The sequence below is a fragment of the Macaca nemestrina genome, chromosome 16 (assembly GCF_043159975.1).
Source record: "Macaca nemestrina isolate mMacNem1 chromosome 16, mMacNem.hap1, whole genome shotgun sequence".
Taxonomy (NCBI): domain Eukaryota; kingdom Metazoa; phylum Chordata; class Mammalia; order Primates; family Cercopithecidae; genus Macaca; species Macaca nemestrina.
This window is the reverse complement of record NC_092140.1, coordinates 1,236,675-1,251,095: the sequence shown is the minus strand read 5'-3', so window position 1 is coordinate 1,251,095 and position 14,421 is coordinate 1,236,675. Positions and strand designations below refer to the sequence as shown.

The following is a 14,421-nucleotide window of genomic DNA, read 5'->3' as shown; positions in this document are numbered from 1 at the left end:
CAAATGGGCTGGAAGTGAGAACTACAAAGACAAATCGGAGTTGTATTCCAGAGGGCTCAGAGGGACTTAGAGTTCTGTGTCTGCTGATCCAGCCCCCTTGAGACTTTGCTGTGATGAAAATGGGTGTCACAGATGAGGTTTCCTCAAGGTCATTGTTTTCCTCTTAGGTGGTGAAGCTGACGCCTAACACTCCTTGTTGTCTTAGGACTTCCCTTTGAATGAATTCAGGTAGAGAACCTGAATAAAGGGTGTGTTAGGACTCATAGAAGAGGCACTGCGAGGACGCATAGCCTATGGCTTTACTTTGGAAACTAACCCACAAAACACTTCATCCCAGGAAGGTGGAACAGATGTACTTTTTCTTGCTCTTTTCAAGAGTAAAACAAAGAACCCTGGACTCAATGTAGGAAGCACACACAGGACAACTCTGAGAGTGGGCGGAGGAGGCAGAACAGTCACGGGCCTCAGGACCCAGGGAGCAGTGGCAGGATGGTGAGTTCCCAGGGCTTCTTTTGGTCTACTGCGTCCTAGATGCGGGGCTTGTCTACTGTGGTGCGTTTGTGCTGCTATAACAAAACATCACAGACTGGGTAATTTATTAAAATTTATTTCCTCATGGTTCTCAAGGCTGAGAAGTCCAAGATCAAGGAGCCAGCATCACAGGGTGGAAGGCGGGAGGGCCAGTGAAGCCTCTGTTCCGGAGGAGCCCTTGGCCTAACCACCTACCAAAGACCCCACCTGTTCACAGCATTGGCTATTAGGTTTCAACATGTGATTTTTGAGGGGACACATTCAAGCCATAGCATTCCACCCCCGGCTCCCCAAAATACATGTTCTTTTCACATGCAAAATACATTTATTCCATCCTAATACCCCAAAAGTCTTAGCTTATTCCAACGGCAATTCAAAAATGTAAATTCCAGATTCTCCTCTAAATAAGGTATGAGTGAGACTCAAGGCACAATTCATCTGAGGCATGTTCCTCTCCAGCCATGGGCCTGTGAAATTGCACAAGTTCTGGGCTTCCACAGTACAATGGTGCGACAGGTATAGGACAGACATTTCCCTTCCAAAAGGAAAAATAGACAAGAGGGAGTAACAGGCCCCAAGTAAGTCCAAAACTCAACAAGGCAAAAAACATTAAATCTTGAGGCTGCCGAATCATCTTTGACTCCATGCCCCACCTTCTGGACACCCTGGGTTGGGGTTGGGCACCCCAGCTCTCAGGCAGCCCTGCCCCCATGGGTTGCTGGCTCAGTTCACCTCAGCAGTTCTCCCAGGCTGGGGCTACACACTGGTGACTCGGTAGGTCTGGAGTCTCAGGGGTGGCCCTACCTCCACAGCTGCACTAGGCATTGCCCTGGTGGAGACTCTCTGTGGTGGCTCTGTTCCTGCAACAGGACTCTGCTGGGGCACCCAGGCTATCCACAGCATACTTTGAAATCTAGGTGGAGGAGAAAGCCATGCCCCCACAGCTCTTGTACTCTTTTTGCCTGCAAAATTAATACCACGTGGACTCTGCCAAGGATCACTGCTTGCATCCTCTGGACACCTGAGCTATAGCTGTGTGACCAAGGAATGCTGTGCCAGAATGTGGAGAATAGAGACCTCAGATGGCTGTGGGCAGTGAGGTTGCGTGGGTGTCCTGGGCTTCTCTCCCTAAACTGTTCTGTGCTGTGTTGGGCATGGCAGCCCTGAAGATCTCCGAAATGCCCTTGGGGTCATTATTTCATAATCTTTATGAATAACACCAGGCTTCCTTCTATCCATGCTAATCTCCTTATGGAACTAGGCCACACCGTTGGTTTTCTTCCCTAAATACTCTTTGTTGTTCTTTACATGTCCAAGCTGAGAATTTTCAAATCTTTATATTCTGCTTCCCTTTTAATTATAAATTTTGTCCTTAAATAATTTTCTGTTCTCAAATTTTACCATAAGCAGTTAAGGAAAACTATTCTGAATACTTTTCTGCTTAGAGATTTCTTCTGCCAAATCATCACTCTTAAACTCTGCCTTCCACAAAGTCCTAGAACATGGGCACAATTCAGTCAAGTTTTTTACCACTTTGTAACAAGGAAAATGAAAATACAGCATATCAAAATTTATGGAACACAGCTAAAGCAGTTACTGAGAGGGAAATTTTTAGCACTAAAATGCATGCATTAGAAAATAGGAAAAGTCTCAAATCAATCTCAGCTTCTACCTCAAGAGCCTCTTTTCTACCTCTCTAGAAAATGAAGAGCAAAATAAACCCAAAGAAAAAGCAGAAGGAAGGAAATAACTGAAATCAAGGAAATAAAACACAGAAAAGTGGCTGGGTGTGGTGGCTCATGCCTGTAATCTCAGCATTTTGGGAGGCCAAGGTGGGTGGATCACCTGAGGTCAGGAGTTCAAGACCAGCCTGACCAATATGGTGAAACCCTGTTTCTACTAAAAATACAAAAATTAGCCAGGCATGGTGGCATGCACCTGTAGTCCCAGCTACTCATGAAGCACAGGAGAATTGCCTGAACCTGAGAAGCAGAGGTTACAGTGAGCCAAGATTGTGCTACTGCACTCCAGCCTGGGTGACAGAGCGAGACTCCCCAGAGGTATCACTGCAGACTCTGCAGACATCAAAAGGATAATAAGGGGAAAAACTACAAACATCTGTATACACATTAATTTGACAACTTAGACAAGTTGGACTACTTTCTGAAAAAGCACAAACTACCACAACTCACCCAACAGGAAGTAGATCATTGAATAGCCCTATAGCTATTAAATACATTGAATTAGCAATTTCAAAAAAGAAATCTTCAGGCCCAGATGGTTTTTCTAAAGAATTCTACCAAACATTTAAAAAACTAACACCAATTCTACACAATCTTTTCCGAAAAATAGAGGAGGAGGCAATACTTCTCAGTCATCTCATGAAGCCAGTATTACATTGACACCAAAACCAGACAAAAACACGAAAGAAAACTACTGACCAATATCTCTCATGAATATAACACAAAAGCCAATAACAAAATATTGGTAAATATATTTAAGCAATAGGTAAAAAGATTTATCCACCATGACCAAGTTTGGGTTTATACTAAGGATGCAAAGCTGGATCAATATTTGAAAATGAATCAGTGTAATCTACCGTATTAATAAACTAATGGAGAAAAATCATATAATCATGTCAACCAGTGCAGAAAAAGTATTTGACAAAATTTAACACACATTCATGATTAAAACAAAACAAAACAAAACAAAACTCTAGGACAGATAGGAGTAGAGGGGGACCATCTTACTTATTAATGGCTACCTACAAAAAATACCCACAACTAACATGACACTAAATGGTGAAAACTGTATACTTTCTCCATAATATCAGGTACAAGGTAAGGTTGTCTGCCTTCATTGCTCTTACTCAACATTGTACTGGAAGTTCTAGCTAGTGTAATGAATCAAGAAAAGGAAATAAAAAGCATATGGATTGGAACAAAATAATTAAAACAGTCTCTAGTTACAGATGGCATGATCATCTGATTATAAAATCCCAAGGATTCTACAAAAAAAAAAAAAAAAAAAAAAAAAAAAAACTCCTAAAGCTAGCAAGTTCAAAAAGATTGCAAGATATAAGATAAACATAGAAAAGTCAATTGTCTTTCTTTATATAGCATAAATACCAAAATTATGGACACCAAAATTAAAAATACAATACCATTTAAAATTACAAAAAAAAAAAAAAAAAACACTTAAGTGTAAATTCAGCCAAACATGTACAAGACTTTTGTGCTGGAAACTGCATGATGCTGATGAGAGAAAGAGAGAAATCAAGGGAGATCTAAATGCGTGGAGAGGCATACCACATTCAAGGATTGGAAGACAAAATATACTAAAGATATCAATTTTCCTCAAACAGATGAACAGAATTCTTATCAAAATCCCAACATAATATTTTCTGTAGATATAGTCAAGATTATCCCAAAATTTGTATGGAAAGTCAGAGGAGCTAGAATACCTAAATCAATCTTGGAAAAGGAGAATAAGGTGAGAGGAATCATTCTACCCAATCCCAGGACTTATTATTGCCATAGTAATCAGGGTAGTGTGGTCCTGGGCAGACTGAAAGATAATAGAACAGAACAGAGAACTCAGAAACAGACCCACACAAATATGCCCAACTGATTTTTGACAAAGATGCAAAATCAATTCAGTGGAAGAAAGATAGTCTTTTCAACAAATAGTGCTGGAGTAATTTGACGTCCCCAGGGAGACAAAAGAAGCATGAGCTAAGTTTTACATCTTATATTAGAATTACAAGTTCTAACAATGAAGTACAAATTTAAACATGAAATATAAAACTATAAAAGTTTTAGGGAAAAAATATAGTAGACAACATTTAGGACCTAAAGCTGAACAAAGAGGTCTTAGATTTGATGCCAAAAGCATGATCCATAAAAGGCAAAATTGATAGATGAGACCTTACCAACATTGGAAACTTATGCTCTGTGAAAGAACCAGTGAAGTGGATGAAAAGACGAGCTACAAACTGAAGGAAATATGTGCAAACCACATAGCTGATACAGGATGAAGAAATCTCAAAGCTCGCCAGTAGAAAAACAAACAATATGCTTAGAAAATGGGCAACAGACATAAAGACATTCCACCAAAGATGCCACAGCGATGGCAGAAGAGCCCACGGAAAGGTGTCAGTCAATAGCAGCCAGTGGAGAAGTGCAAGGCCTGGGTACCACTGCACACCCTCAGGAGAGCTAAGATAAAAGACAGTGCCCACTTTGAATGCTGGCAAGGATGTGGCTAAACTGGGTGACTCATAAGTTGCTGATGGGAATGCAAAATAGTATAGCCACTTTGGAAAACAATTTAGCAGTTTCTTTTAAAACACAATACGCAACTCTCGTATGACCCAGCAATTACACTCCTGGGAATTTATCCCAGAGAAATCAAAATTTATGTTCACATAAATACAGGCATATGAATGTTTATATAGTTTATTTGTCATAGTCAAAAACTGGAAAGAACCCAAATGTCTTTTGGTGGGTGAAACGTTAAATTGTACGTCTGCAGCATGAACTATGGATACCTGTGACAACCTGAATGAACTCTCCAGAGAATTATGCTGAGTGAAAAAGGCCAATTCCAAAAGGTTACTGTCTGATTCCATTTACATAACATTCTTGAAATGGCAAAAGTGCAGCTGTGGAGAATGGTTCAGTGGTTGCAGGGGGTCGACAAGGGGTGGTCTGGGAAGAATGTGGGTGTGTCCAGGAGAGGTCACAAGAGGGTCCTATGGGTGGAGGCAGTCCAGGTCTGGCTGCATCCATGTCAGTATGCTGGCTGCAGTCATGTGCTATAGTTTGACAGGATGATACCCCTGCAGGAAAACGGTACACAAGGTCTCCGTTTACTGTTTCTCACAACTGCATGTGAACCTACAGTTATCTAAACAAGAAAAGTCAGTTCACACCTATTCACTCTCTGTCAACAAACCCACATATACGCACTGCATGATGAGGGCTTTAACCAATATGTAGAATCATGTGAAGTGGGAAGAGGGAAAAGGGCTTTCCTTTTAGGGAACTATGACCTTGACTGACTTAAAATCAATATTTGCTTCAGATTTGCAGGCCAGATCTAAAAGTTTAAATTAGATGTCAGGGTATTTAATTCAATTTCAGTGACCTTTGTATTGAGCCTTTGAAACACTGCCTCCCAGTTAAGGCTTGAATAAATAACAGTTCTCAGGTTGAATCAGGTGTGTTCAAATACGCAGAACCGGGCAGAGGGAGGTGGAAGGCAACAGGCTACACTGTGCTTCGGGCTCCCTCCTGCTCTCCGTGAGCCTGGACTGAAGCCTCCTCTGGTTCAGGTTCAGAGACCTTACAGCCCCTCCTCTCCCTCCAGCCAGGTGGGTGTGGGTGGCCCAGGGGTGCCTCAAGTGGCAGGTTTGTTTTCTGGGGATCCCAGTGTGATTGTGAACTTGCTGCCTCGTGATTTCCTGCCAACCACCTCCTTCTAAAGGAGAGGCAAGGAGGAATCTCCGTTTTCTTCAAATGCTTGGGTCTCCCACAGACCAGTCACCGGATCCTCTTGGCAAAATGAAGACCCCAAGTGTTTAGAATCTGAATAACTTTGCCTTCCTTCTCCTTATCTTTTCAATAGTCTGTGGATTGTTTGGGTCATATCTGGTGGGGAGAATCTGAAAGTTGAAAATAAGCGATCAAATGAAGGATAAATGCATTACTATTAGTAAATTTCTAAACAGGGCAATGAATGCCAGCTAACTAGAAACTGGCATGTCCCCACCATCTGCTGTTTGGGACTGAAGTCATGTGGAGCAGGAATGTAGCATCGGTTGTGTCAGCACTCAGGCGCCACTGTGCTGAAGCTCCCAAAACCTGGCGTTTTATGGTCCCAGGGTGTCCATTGTTCCAGCTTCCTGTCCACCAAAATGTCACCGCCACTGGCCAAAGACACGGGGCGCCCCGTGTGATCAGCCACAAAGCAGGCGACACTAAATGCCCATTTTGGGAATGGACTGTTTATACGGGGGGGCGGTTGGTTCTCAGAAGGTCTAAATGGGGTGGGCCCGAGGACTGCTGCTTCTGGGGGATCCTCTGTCCTGCGGACTGGACTTGGGCCCCATTCCTCCTGGAGAGAGCAAAATGGCCTCTGTTTACTTCAAGACTTAAGTAAATACAGGCTTCCCTTGCTTGGAGCCCTGTTTTGGAATCAGTATTTACTGGGTGTGTTTTTGGTGAACCGGAAGGTACATTTCCAGGTCTGCTTTTCTGTAGGAATGTGGGGAAGCGCTGGCCATCTGACAACTGTGTCAGCCTTGGCGTCCTCCTCCTCCAGCCCCTGTGGACAAAGGGTGGGTGGGGTTGCCTGGCCCCCTTCTCACTGAAGGAGCTCCCAGGGGAACATGGCCCAGAAAACAGCACAGCTACGAGGACGGGCTCCTCGGTGAGAGGTGGTCACTGGTGCTGAATTGACATGGTGTCCACTCCCCTCTCAAAAACCAGCTAACAGGTGTGCATGGAGCCACAGGTCTGCCAAGGGTGGTGGGAGCTCGAAGACCGCAGTGCCTGCTCTGTTCCACATAATTTACTTCTGCGGAGGCAGGAACAAAGGTCAGGCAGAAAGCAGGGGTGGGAAAGATCCCGCCTGCAGACTTCACCTGTGGCCGGTGGTTCTAGGGGCCTGGGCAGGAGAACAGTTCAGTCTATGTTGTGTCTGCCCCCTGGCTGACCTGGGTTCCCAGCTACCTGAGGCCAGGCCTGCCTTGGTCCTGCGTCAGAGCCCTCCCTGCCCAGGGGAAGCACAGACCTGGGGCTGAGCCTGACCCCAGCCAGACCCCAGCCTGATAGGAGCGTTCAGCCACCTGGGAGGGGCTAGGTCAGAGGGCAAAGGCTGGGAGGACGAGGAGGCTGCTAGGGCCTTGCCCGTGAGCACTCGCTGCCTCACTTCTCCTCCCCCTGCACGCTTCCAGGTCGCATATGAGTGTCTAGGTTGGGAAAAGGGTCTCTGCATGGCCGACTTCCCTGGAAGAACTGTCTGCTGGGAGAACGCTGTGGCTTGCTGGGCTTGGCTTGTGCACCGCTACCCTCGGAATGTCATTTTATTTGTGGATCTTGTGCCTGATGTTGCGAAGTGAGGTGAGGCCGTTGTGGAATGTGCACTCATCCTGGGACTTGCTACGCATTTGTCTTGTCACCTGACGAGAGGGGAGGTGGCCTGGAGCCTGGGGCCTGCTCTGTCTCCCTGGATCTCCTGTTTCCGGGCCTCACACAAAACCCCATGAGAAGAGAAAGTGTGCCCAGCTTTGCCCACCAAGCACTGTCCTGGGCTTTCTCACCTGAGCCTTCTCACCTGTCCATACCCCTCCTCCCTGCTCCAGGACGCCTCCTGGGGCTGGAAAGTGGCCGAGGCCACCACCCTTTCCTGAAACCCCGAGGAGGCAGCATCCCCGGCTCCTGCCAGCTGTGTCCTGACGTGCTGTTGACGCTCTGCTTCTCACTGCGATGCGGAGGCCCCGCGGTTATTTTCACTCCCTCCTCATTTAACTTCACTCGGACTTTGTGGAGTCCACAGGGTGAAACCAGAGGAGGGTTTGTCTGGAATGACTGCTTTGCTTGGAGCGAGCCTCCCTCTGTGCCGTGGCCCTCAGTGGGCTCTTCCCACCGGGCTGTGACTGGCTTTGAGGGGGCATGGGTGGGCTGAGGGTGTTTTCCGCCCCAGTGGCTCTAACCTGCCCCGTGGCGGAGAACAGCTGCTCCAGGACCCCGGGGTGCTGTTCGTGTTCTTTATGGAGCTTGGCATGTTGCTGTGTAAATAGCAGGTACTCCTAGTTGCTGCTTTGTTGTGAAAAGAGAAAAGCGATCCTGAATATTTAGAGCTGTGTGTGCTACACCTTCCTGCTGTCATCTGTGGGGCAAGTCCAGCATCTGGGGGGCCTGCAGGAGCCATGGGAACTCATGCTGTGTAGGGTGAGTTGGTCATGATGGCTGTGGCTGCCGGTTCCCGCTACGGTGGAATCCAGCAGCCACAGTTTAATGTAGATGGTGTGCCATTGGTGACTTGGATGCTTGCATGCATCAGACCTCCGGAGCTCTGCTGAGTGATGGGCAACATGGCCGGGACCCTGGTCCCAGGCATAGCCTCTCAGGGGACTCAGGGACCCGAGGGAAAGCTGACAGAGGCAGCAGGAGAGGAGTGAGGGGCTTCGTGAGATGGGGACCCCGTCCCATTGCTCAGTGCTGGGTTCCCAGCATAAAGTGTCTCACACAGAGCAGGCCTCACATGTCCCAAACCTGCATCAAAGCAGGATGAGTGGAACCCAACCCTCCATCCTGGGCCTCTTAGGCAGTAGCCAGAGGCTCCCAGCAGCCCCTCAGGAAGCTACCAGCAAACGGAGACATGGGAGCTGCACCTGACATCTCTGATGGGGTGTGACTGTTTCCATGGCCCATTTTTGCATTCAGGTTCTGATTCTCTGAACAATGTGACATTGGCTGATATTTATTCAATGCTCACCACATGCCAGGTTACTGTTCAAATCAATTATATGAATTTAATCCTCAAAATAACCCACAAGGTGGAGACTTTGTGATCCTGTTTTACAGATGGGGCTACTGAGGCAGAGAGATTGAGTAACTCCCTCAGAGTCACCCCCTGATAACTAAGATTGGAACCCAGGCAGGTGACTCTGGGACCCAAACTCTGAACCTCTTTGCCTTAAAGCAGACTGAGCTGGAGGCTGTTTCCATTCCCCAAAAGAGCCCCTGCGCTCAGCATTTTGCGAGCTTTGAGTGTGGAAGCTAGGATCGAGGGCTTGTCTGCTGTCGGAGAGTAGCCACCTACACACATCCTGAATGTGGGTGCCTTTAAAATATAGATACCCAGGAAATCCCCAGAAACGTTGGAGAATAAACATCAGCTCAGGTTGCCAGTGTTTAGACACTGCATTTAGTCCCAGAGGACGGATGCCACACCCAGGGGCCAGAGGCAGTCTTCCCTCTGGCTTTTCACTTGGTTTCCTTTCAGTATTTGAAATGTAGAAATCAAGCCTGGATGTCAGAGTATTGATTTAGTTTTCTTTTTTCCCAGGAGGCATGATTAACAAAGAGCCAAAATGGCAAACCGTGGGGAGGCCATGGCATGGGCTGTGCCTCGAGAGCCATGCCTGTGGGGCTGGCCTGGGAGGGCATCTCTGGTCCACAGAGGCCAGTCTGTGCTGCAAAGCCTGGGTGCAGGCACAGGGATGACGGGAGGGTCCTGGAGTCAAGGGAGCAGCTAAATATCAATGCAGCAACTTCTTTTTGCCAGAGATCCAGGTTGAAAAAAGAAAATATTACACCTTTTAAAAAATATCGTACTTAAAACCTGCATTTGTTCTATACCCCGATCATCTTTTTAGAGCCAAAACATCAAGAAATATGGCCTGAAAAAGGCTCATGAAAATTCCATTCTGAGAATTAAGTAGTAATGACATTCTGAAACCTCACTGTTTAAAGAGATCCACTGATAGTATAACAGGACCCCCGATATAGTTATAAAATTCATTGTTAAAATCGGGTAATGTTTGCAAGCGTCTGGCCCACAGATATGAGGAGCCAGTCTTCAGAGGACGCTGGAGGACGGTGCACAGCTCCCTGCCAGCGGCTGCAGCTCTCATGCTGCTGGGACAGTGGCTGGATGCAGACCTGTGTGGTGCAGCGTCTGCTGCTGCTGCGGTGAGGGTGGCCACATAGGTGACGCCCTGCCAGGCGCATCCAGGCCCAGCCTCGCGGTTGTCCACTTTGAGGCCAGGTCTCTTGGGAATGCAGGCCTGTTGTGTCTACAATCTCACACTCCTTAAACTCCCCTGACCAGGACACACGACAAGGTTTTCCTATCAAACTTTACATGCATTTCCTAGGACATCTCCGGATTTCATCAGCTCCGAGTGGACCAAGTCTTTGTCCTTACAGCCGGGAAGGCATTCGATACCCAGATCTGGTCACATTCTGCCTGTTGGTGCATGTGTTAGAAGCACATGTGTGTTTCTGCCCACCTCATGGCTGCTGAGGAGCAGTGGCTACTGCGTGTCATTCTTGTGATGGCTTTGTGATTTTGTGTGCAAAGCCTTGTTTACAGGCCGCCCCCGAGAGCAAAGGATAATGGTGCATTATCTATTAACGTGACCCTGGAGAACTCTAATTGAACTGCACAAATGGAAGAATCCTCCCCCCCAGCCCCTGCTGCTCATAGACAGTACGCTCAGCCCAGCAGGGGCTGCTCTTACAAATGCCGTCGCAGCACAGGCAGTCAAGGCTCGGCATCTTCCGGGGCCCCCGGTTTCCTTTGAGAGGACGCAGTATTTTCAGAAATGGAGTTCGCATGTGTACTCATCAGTCAGCAGCAGTCAGCTGTGACGTCTCCGAACTGTAGAGGCTTTGGACTTTTTGGCCCACTTTCTACATAGAACGATGGAGATTTAGGATCTTACCGCCCTAGTTTAATCTTGTTTTGCAGATGAGGGGCCGAGGTCCCGGAGTCCTGAGCCACGTGAGCTGGGCTTCCACTCTGGGCTCCATGCCGTGCTTCCTCGCCAGATAGACGTGGCCGGTCAAGCTGTTTCAAGGTCTTATTCCAGTCAGGTTTTTGTTTGATTGATTTCTTTGTTCATGAAGTAGAATGTGGTTTATGTATTACATATATTTCTCTGTGTGTTTTTATTACAATATCTCATTTTCATGGGCTTTTGTAACTTAAGTTACCGCTAACCTGTGACCCTTGTAGTCTCTTCTTCCACCATGTGTATCCTGATGTCGGAATTCTGCTTTGGTGGATGACTTTTGTGAAGTTAATTAATACACATTTCATTTAGAATAATGCTTTGAGCAACTCAAAGAAAGTGAATTTAATTTTATCATTTAGTTTTTATTTTATACTTAAAGAGCTTTATTTGACTTACTCAGATTTTTGCCATCAATGTTGTATATACACAAAGGGAAGCTAAGCAAAGTAACTTGGTTAGATTTTCCTAACATTTCTTCACATTCAGCATCCAACTCTTCTGACTCCCTTTAACTGGGACGTTCCCCAGCCATCACCGTCAGTCTTCCTCAGATGCCACTTTGTAGATGTATTTCTCTTTCCTTGATGCCTCATGTGGCAACAAATAAAGACTTGAAGCTCTTCCTGGGCTCTCGAACCAGGCCTGCCGCATTCTCAGAGACGCAGAACCTTAGGAGATGCGTGGACGTGCGTGGTGCGTCTGTGTGCGCTGTGTCGTGGGCTGGCTTACGCAGTTGTGCGGCTGGCGTGTCTGACCTCAGTAGTGCAGACACAGGCTGGAGACCCGGGCGGGATTTCCGTGTGACAGTCTGCAGGCAGGTGTCCGCTTCTCCAGGGGACCCTGTCCTGTTCTCTTAAGGCCATGCAGGGATTGAATGAGGCCCAGCCCACTGTGGAGGGGCACGTGCTCCCCGCGGAGCCGGCTGACTGCAGGTATTAATCAGCCACACCCACCCAACGCCCGCACAGCCCCCGGCGAGGGTTGGACTGGGTGGCTGGGCTGGGGCCTCAGCAGACTGACCCCTGACCCACCCGAGACCAGGCTCCATCCTGACCCACCTTCCTCATTTCCGTGAAATGCATCATTCCTTCCTGGCCACCTGCCCGGCGCACGCCCAGGCTGACCGCAGGACCATTTGCTCTTTCCTAGGGTTTGTTACTTCCCGTGCCTTCATTACCCCTGGGGCCTCTCCTCACACGGCTCCTCAGGCCTGGAACGCCCCCAGCCCCGCTCACGTGTGCGATACGTGTGCCAGGCACCTCCTGGTGGGATTCCAGGTTCTGCCCTGGGGCTAAGAGCACCTGGAGGCTCAAGGTGACTTTGAGACCCTCTCGCGCAGGGTCTGGATGGATCGTGGGAGAGCCATGAATAGAGCAGCTGCCGTGGAAGCAAAGCCAGGGCGGGAGGACGGCTGCACCTCCACCCGCAGAGCACCGGGGTCTCGCAGGAAAAGCAGAGGCCTCCTGTGGCCGCTATGCCTCTTCCAGAAACTTCCTTACGCACAGAACGAGCGTCGCATCCCGAATGACTGGCAGTGGTATTGTGGATAAATGTTAACCTGGAGGTTTTCATCTGAAAAGTTCTAGTTTAATTTTTAAAGTCTTGTTTTTACCAATTCTGCTTGTTCAAGACATACCTTATGTTTTTTTCCTCTAGTTTTTCTTTTAGAAAGAATTTAATGAATTGTGCTGGGATCACCCTCGTAACGTTCTCCCTCACCACCCCCTGTCCTCCGAGTCTCTCCACTCCGGCCCCAGCAGTTGGCGTGTCAGTTATATTTATATTATACATCCTGCCATCTGGAGCTCTCATCGAGAATTTCTCGGACATGGTGTGACTTCAGTGGGTCCTTTGTTTCAGAACAAGTGTGTTCTCCTTACTCTCTGGCACGGCCTCGGTATTTAGGGGTTTCCTCTCTCTGGGAAGCTGTTCCTTCTCGAGAACATAGTGTGCTTTGTTCCTCCAGTGAGGGAGGTGGGTCATCCTGGGGGGAAAACTGCCGGCAGCTCACAGAACAATAGGACAGAGGATACTGTCCACGGCTGTCTAGGTCTGAGCTGTTCAAAGGTATTCTCCGCGTTTCCATGGGTTTCAGCTCTAGGTTAGATTTTCTCCCTATTAGAGGGAACAGCTCATCCCCCGGCATCGACAGAGGGGAGTATCTGTTGGCAAGCGGGATGTCGAAACCCAAAAGCGAGTTATTGGTAGCAGCCCACGTGCAGCACATGCCCACGGCAACCAAGCTGCACGGCGGCCTGGCGTGGTGTGTCCACAGCAGGAACGCGCAGGTGCTGGAAACCGAGTTTAGAATATTTGGAGTGCACACAGGATCACGAGGCTTTCTGAACGCTCGTGCATGTCTCCGTCGTGGGAGATGCGCAGTAGACACACAGAAGCTTGTTCTGTCTGTGACGGGAGCAGCCCCTCCTGCAGGTGTGGAGAAGGCCCTCTGTCCTCATGCGTCGGGCTGCGGCCCAGGTGTCTGCGTCACCGAGGTCCCTCAGTAACTTCAGGGCAGAGGCCTTCTGTCCCGGATGCCTGCCCTCAGGGGCTGTGTCTGAGTCTGTTTTCTGCTGCTGTATCACGGATTGGGTAGTTTACACACAATGGAAGTTTATTTGGCTCATGGTCCTAGAGGCTTGGAAGCCCAAGATTGAGGAGCTACATCTGGTGAGGGCCCCTAAGCTGTGTCTTCCCAAGTGACAGCATCACCTGGCGAGACAGCAGAGAGGGCAAGAGAGCAGAGAGCCCGAGAGGGGACCCAGCTTGCTCTCAGAACTAAAACAGCACTTACCCAGTCACGAGGGCAGGGTCCTCAGACCTGGTCACCTCTTCTTAGGCCCCACGTCCCAACACCCCCAACATTGGGGGTGAGGTTTCCCACACGTGACCTTTGGGGGACACATTAAACCCCAGCAGACTGCCTTGTCCCCTGCTCATTTTGGTTGTTTCATTGAAACGTGGGTGTGATGGATGCTGGGGTTTCTCTCCCAGGCGGCGGCATAGGCCGTCATTCTGGGGAAGGGAGGCTTTGGGGTTTCGGTGTCCAGGACTGTGTCAGTTTCCTATTGCAATTGACAGATCGCCGCAAACAGTGGCTAACCACACACATTCATGGTCTATAGCTGTGGAGGCCAGAAGTTCTAACACCAAGGTGTGAACAGGGCCAGTGCCTTCCGGAGGCTTCAGGGAGAATCCTTTCCTTGCCCTCTCCAGCCCCAGGTGCTGCCTGCATTCCTGGGCTCATGGCCGCACCACCCAGACCCCTGCATCCATCCTCACATCTCCTCCCTGCCTGAGCCTCCCACTGCCCTGCTGGAAGGACCCTGGGATGACCCTGGATCTCCTGGATAGTCCAGGAT

At 48.4% G+C, this 14,421-nt stretch overlaps 1 protein-coding gene across 1 annotated transcript in view; it reads left to right on the top strand.

Annotated features, from left to right (window-relative positions):
- LOC105485266 (MCF.2 cell line derived transforming sequence like) overlaps nucleotides 1-14,421 on the top strand; it is a 203,300-nt gene that overhangs the window by 55,936 nt on the left and 132,943 nt on the right. The window lies entirely within an intron of this gene.